Source organism: Enoplosus armatus, chromosome 12 (assembly GCF_043641665.1).
Source record: "Enoplosus armatus isolate fEnoArm2 chromosome 12, fEnoArm2.hap1, whole genome shotgun sequence".
NCBI classification, from domain to species: domain Eukaryota; kingdom Metazoa; phylum Chordata; class Actinopteri; order Centrarchiformes; family Enoplosidae; genus Enoplosus; species Enoplosus armatus.
Genome location: NC_092191.1, coordinates 24,415,298 through 24,422,116, shown reverse-complemented (window position 1 = coordinate 24,422,116; position 6,819 = coordinate 24,415,298).

Genomic DNA, 6,819 nt, shown 5'->3' with positions numbered 1-6,819 from the left:
TTAAGCTCTTCCATTTCACAGAGGACACACAGCCTCAATAATATGACCACCAGGGGGCCCCCATGATTCAACTGTTGCAGACTTACAGTTGTCAAACTGTGTGTGTGTGTGTGTGTGTGTGTGAGTGTGTCCCAGAGAGGAGCGAAGACAGCTCAGTTAGGAAGTCCCTCCAGTGGAGAGTCAGGCAGTGAGAAAAAGATTAAGGGAAAGGAATGAACTAATGATGGATGACTGAAGGTCTGGTATCTATAATAAAACCATATAAATTTTCCATCATACTCAAGATAACTAACATCTCACACATCGTTTCTATTGTTATGTTTCAAAAGACACTGACAAATGAAGAGAAGAAATCAAAATGTTTATTACCTGGTCCTCAAAAGCTACGCCTTCTATACATCTGTCTCACACACTTATAGCTGTGTCACTACAACAAATGAATTTGCAGCACTTATCTCCATTGGCTTTCTTCAGACTTTGTTTCACCTCCCCAAAATTGACTGTAAGAAAGGAGTCAGCGGGACCAAATGCTCACCTCTCCATGCAGCAAGGAAAAGACATTACAACACTTTTTTAATTAATTTGGAAACTTTTTCCTGCAATGTCTGTTGATTCCATGTGCTCAATGTTTTATGAGGGTATTTTTTTTGTCAACTTAGCAAGGCAGAGAGAGATGCTAAACGGCTGTACTCTGAGGAACTCCTACACTAGTTTTCAGCAAACAAATCTGCTTCTGTCCGGAGGGGGCTCAGACTGATCACCAACTATAAACCTAAAGCCCGGCGAGGCCGAAGAAGAGTAAATCTCGGAGAGATTGTGATTAGTCGGTGGTGAGAGCTTTGCGAAATCAAAGGCTGCAAGACAGACACCGAGCTGGACTTCTATGTCTTGTGTTGTTGCATCTGCTTGATGTTTGGCTGTGTTAGCAAAGTTGTGGACTCCAAGTTGCAAAAAATACCAGTTCTTGCATTATAGGGCTTCAACAAGAGCCACACTGCTGTGAATTCAATCACTCACACATGTTCCCAGGATCTCGTAGACTGGAAGTGATATCAGACATCAGCCACATTTAGTTTTACTTAGATGCTTTTCCACCCTCACAAGAACACACTTTCAGATAGACTGTAAAGACTGATATTTTGGCATGGAAACAGTTAAATTGTAAGAGTTAGATTGTGTATGACACAATGTAAAAACAGTGGGACAATCCTTGGTTTATCCTGGGTTAGGGACTGATTAGTATTGAGATGTATTTTATTCTCCTTGATTGATGATTGTGTCTTGGTGTGCATCATGTGTTGATTTACATTCATAACGACCAAAACGTAATAAACAGTCACAATGGACATTGGTTAAAATGCATTGCATATAACTTCAACAACCCTTTTCACTGAGGACAGAGAGACTGGTAAAAGCTGCAGATTGGACTCAGAAGTCTCAACCAAGGTACCACACGTTGTTCCCAAGCGTCGCATCAGGCCTGCAACAGGGGTTTTATTTTATTTTATTATATGCCAGCTTGTGTGGTGTATGTGTGTGTGTGTGTGTGTGTGTGTGTGTGTGTTTGGTGAGTGTGGGCCCATTGAATTTGGTGAGAAAAAGAGGTAACCTTATTTTTCGTTGGATTGTGTTGTTACCACTTGAAGGGAATTATTGCTGTAACTCTCAAGTTATAGAGGGGAAAGGAAAAGTGAAATTTCAAAGAGGATAAATATTATTTCATTTTGTTTATTTTAAAATGTGCAAAGGGTCTGTCTATCTGTCTCTCCCCTTCCCTCTTTCTCCCTCTCTCTCTCTCTCTCTCTCTCTCTCTCTCTCTCTCTCCAACCCAACCGGTCAAAGCAGATGACCGCCCACTTAGAGTCTGGTTCTGCTCGAGGTTTCTGCCTAAAAGGAAATTTTTCCTTGCCACTGTCGCCAAAGTGCTTGCTCATGGTGGGAACTGTTGGGTCTCTGTAATAACATTAAAAAGAGTCGGTCTACACCTGCTCTATTTGTAAAGTGTCATGAGATGACTTTTTGTTGTGATTTGGCGCTATATGAATAAAATTGAATTGAATTAAACCGACTCAAGTGTGATGTTCGGTTATTCCTTTTGCTAGAGGTGTTTAGGCATAAGAGATAAATATTACTGATCGTTTGTTGAAGAAGCGATACAGTTATTTCATTGCATTATGCTAATTGCTGAAATGTAACTTACAGTGTATATATTTCGTAGGGTTAAGTAAAACATAATAGTAGTGGTGTTACAGTTCATTAGAGGTGAATGAAGAGACTCAAGACAATTGAAAGTGTATATAGGTAAAAGAAAAACAGGACAACATTACTGTAAGTGTGCCATATTGTAAATTAAGTTAACTGAATTAAAGAACTCAGGGCCCTTCCCTGACTAAACTAGGGATAGTTGGGCTACAAACATAAATGTAATGAATTAACACAGTTGGAAGTTAACCTGTGCCTGAAAAACACTTCATGAATGGTCAGGCTTTACAGTTGAGCTGGCGGTTCTGGGTTTCCACGGTTAACACCAGTTAACGCCTTGAATAACCAGTGGTGTGGCGTAGCTTTTCCACTAGGTGGGGCTAATATCTCTTGAGGCTGTCCATCATAATAAAGAGTAAACGTTTGTACCAAAATAGTCATATAATATAAAACTATGCTGAGAGAAAAAAGAGCTGAAAACCTATTCTGAGAAAGAATTTGAGAAAATTAATTGTAAATGTAAAAGCAAACAGAGGACAGGGAGTTCTGTTTTGTGATGTGATCAATTTGAATTGGATCTTGACATTTAAATAATTGTAAAATCACCACAAAATGCAGCTGCACTGTTTGTTTTTTAGTGTATCGACAGTGGAGACTAATCATATAAACACCATCTCCAGCCTCCACCTTCTCTGCTCAGAGTTGCGGGTAGAGGGGGGTATGAGGAATAGACGGGAGGATGGAGGAATTTTATTCCCCAAACGGGACATCCTTGCTCACTCCAGCATTGTTTTTGAGGAGATGGCAACTACTCATGAAGTGCAGCATCTCAACTGTCAAATGTGTAGAAATAATTCAGAGACATTGTTCAGGACAACAGTTTAAAAGAAAAAACACCTTATCACTGTTGTTCCAGAACTGATTCTAGATATAGGTGGCAGGGTGTCATAGAATGTAACAGATAGAAATAACACCGGCAGACAATTAAAATATGTTTATTACTATTACAAAACGTGAGACAGAGTAAGAAATACAGCTACAAATGTCCCAGCCTGAACAAAATCTTTACCCTAATTAGTTTGTGACAGACCACAGTACAGTAAATGTTTATCTGACAGTCAATGTCATTTATTTTTTAACAATGACCACGATTGTTCTGTAACCTTCACCATGTGGTTATTACTGTAACCATGATAACGAAGGCCCCCTAACGTTAACATGGTTTCCCTGTAGGTCTCATGGCCTTGTGTTCACAAAGATGAATCCACATGTCACATGACAAAATCAGAATGTGATCTAACTTCCTGCCTGAAAGTGCTTGTATTGGCTGGTGACATACACTATTTAAGGTCTCAGGCCCACTGGTGGATTTTACACATTTCTAGTTTCTGTAATAATAACTGAGTTTAGTGAATGAATTGTAGGCTAATACAGAGAATGCTGTTGCCAAAGGGCAGGAATTTCTGAACAAAAGCAGCCTTTCATGCAGCGGCAGTGGAGGTAAAGTCATAGGATTAAGAAATGTGTAATGCTGGGCGGGTGATTGTTACCCAATGATCAGTCACAGAAAACATTGCCCTGCTTCTGTCAAATACAACCACAATTAGTAGCACATGATAACTGTGTGATTGCTCGGGGACGGTTCGATTGTGAGAGTCTGCGTGCTAAACTGCATTTGACAATCAATAATCTCTGTGCAATGTGGAAGAAGTGTTGTGATCCTTTACTTCAGTACAAATAACAAGGGTACTTGTAAAGAAGTAGTAGTAGTAGTACAAAGTCTTGCAATCAAAACTTTACTGAATGTATTATTGCTATAATTTTTTTAGCATTATTAGGCTATTATTTCACTATTATGAATTATTTCACTATTGTGAAATAATAGCAAAGGATTATCTTAATTCATCTAAATGATTATCTTAACTTATCTAAATGCCATTGTGTGCAAGTTGCCACTCCGCACAAATGAGCTACACACAAAAAAACAATGTTACCATGCAGCAGACACAATAAGCATGAAAATAAAGCAGTCTACTCACCCTCTGTGCCGTTTCTTGACCATAATAGAGCTGGATGCAGTGTTTCCCTGTGGAATTGAATGTCCTCAGCAAATAGTCTTTCCACTCCCCATTTAATTTCTTAGACAGATCCTTTTCAAAACTTAGTTGAATCAGGTGAGCTTTGCGCCGGTAAAGCATACTCCTCCTGTGATCGCTGAAGATGCTTTTCAAAGCAGAAAAGGAGTTCTCACAAGTGGGAGTAGAAGCCCCAAATGTTAAAGCAGACTTAATTGCTGTTAAGACACTTGGCATTGCCTCCAGGATCGTGTGGCTGGTGGTGAGAATTGTCTTTAAAGTCCATTTCCCATCCTGCTAGGGCAGATAAGACCCTTCCATGTGTGAGCGAATGAACTATTGGGCAACATTGCATTCAGCATCTATGAGCTTGGTTCTAGTCAACTCCAAGAGAGGTTTCACTTTGTCACAGTCCAAAAACATAGAACTCCCTGGGTCAACTGAAGCAAATGATTCCAGTAGCGTGCTGTCTCTCTACAAAGCGTCTCACATACGAGGTGGTCTTTTGAAGTGGTATGTCTGTGCAATCCTTTATTTGTTTCTAAGGCGTGCTTCCACTCATGAAAACCTTTGACAGCAAATGCTGAATCTGATTAAGTATTACTTCCAAATTTCCAGCATGGAAAACAAAAGGGCCTGTTATGGTGCCATGCATTTGCAAAACACTCATCAGAAATCATGTGAGCTGGAAATGTGTCCAGTTTTACCTGGTTGGGCATGTTATCACCAAGGTCATCCACTTTGCGAGGGTGCTTGCCTAGAACAGCTAGCAGTCGGAACGAGTGTTGAAGCTGGGCCCGTGAGTTCTGGCGTTGAGCCTGTCAGAAAGGCTGACGTCTCTGGCTGTGCTGAGGGTGGCGTAGGGTCAAGGGAGGAGGGCTCACAGAATGATGCTGGCACGCAAAGCGACAACGCTTGTGTGCCCGTTGAGGAGGACGGCTTATTTTCGCTTAACCATTTTCTGATGTCCATTTTTTGTTGTTGGGGACGACTATCAAGTTTGCTAGTGGGCTAGCAACTGGTGAATTGGCGGACCAGACAACTGTCTTGTGTTTCTATAGGCTACTAACTCTCCACCTATCAACTTAAAGCTGGGGTAGGCAGTTTTCTGGAAAAGACAAAAAGACCACCAGAATTTGTAAATACAGCTCTCTCCTCTCTGTTGTACACCCCGCCCATCAGACGTGCACTGACACGTCCACGCGCTTCACACAAGCTTGATCTTGACTACAGGCAACCGCCAGCCAGCCAGCCCAGGAGTTTGTCGGGTCAACCGGTTGCCTTTTACATAGCTATAAAGTTACTTTCAATTGCCATGCCAACTTTTCCTGCTCTATTTTCTGCCATTGTATCAGACTCTCGTTCTGAACGGCCATGCACACGTATCTGCATTCGTAGAGGTAGGGTTAACAGCCAATTGGGACACTCTCTCTCTGAAACGACCTGTGATTGGCCAAAATCTCCCGTCACGTGCTAGATTTTCTGAAGCCTGAAAACAGAGCCATGAGGAGGATTAGAAGTCTAGTTTCCTCTCAGAGGGGGGACGGCAACATCAGTGGAAGCCCTGAGAGAGAACACTGACATCAATTCGATCAGATGGATCAACAAATTGGTGGAGGAAGTCTGTGCTGCCCTGCCACAACCCCTAAGAGCATTTGCAGAAAACCGTACTCTGTGTAACCAGTGGAGTGAAGAGTGCGAGTAGAGTTTCCCCTGTCTGTGTATTACCCCTGCTGTGGGAGAGTGGCAGGAAGGTGGAGGTCAGCTGCTGTCTTTCACAACCCTCCACTTTGACAAGTTTCAGGCTGCAGGAAAAAAAGCAGTCTACCAAGTCTACGTTGAGGTTCCGAACCTGCGCTCTCTGGCAGGGATGAAAGAGTCAAGGTGGACTGAATTTTTCTGTAACGAGTTTTCCCCAAAAGGCAGGCGGTGAACAGCGGGCTGCAGACCTTCAGTGGAGGGTCGTACTCAGGGCCATATCTATAAACAGATACAGGGCGCATCTGAATCCAGAGCTGGGGGGAGGAGTGTATTTTCTGTTCTCAGATTGAGACTCTGCTGATTGTACATTTTTGGTCACAGAAACACATTTCTGTGTTTGGTTGACAGGTTTTGTTGTGTTTTATGTTTGCTTTTCTTTTCTTTTTTTGCCCTCAAGTAATGACATAACAGCGATCTGGTATCTCCTTGCAATGTTTCAATAAAGGGACTTTGAAAACCTGAACAAGGAGAGGAGAGAAAGTTTCCTTCTCTTCTCTCCTCTCTTCTCCTCTCTTCTTGTTTCCTCCCCTCTTTCTTTGTAAATTCACTTAGAGTTAATTGCTTCCAGCAGGCTTTTCTCTCAGTCCGTCACGTTGCTCTCCGTCATGTGATGACATTGTGTGGGCTTGTTATCAGGGGCATGTGGACTGCTGCTCGGTGGAGGAGAGGCCTGGCACACGGCACATGAACTGGCCCGAACACTTTAACCTGCAGTTCCCTGGACCCTGTGTGACCACACCTGCAACCACAGCCATGAGATCCTCTTCAGCATAAAGAGAAA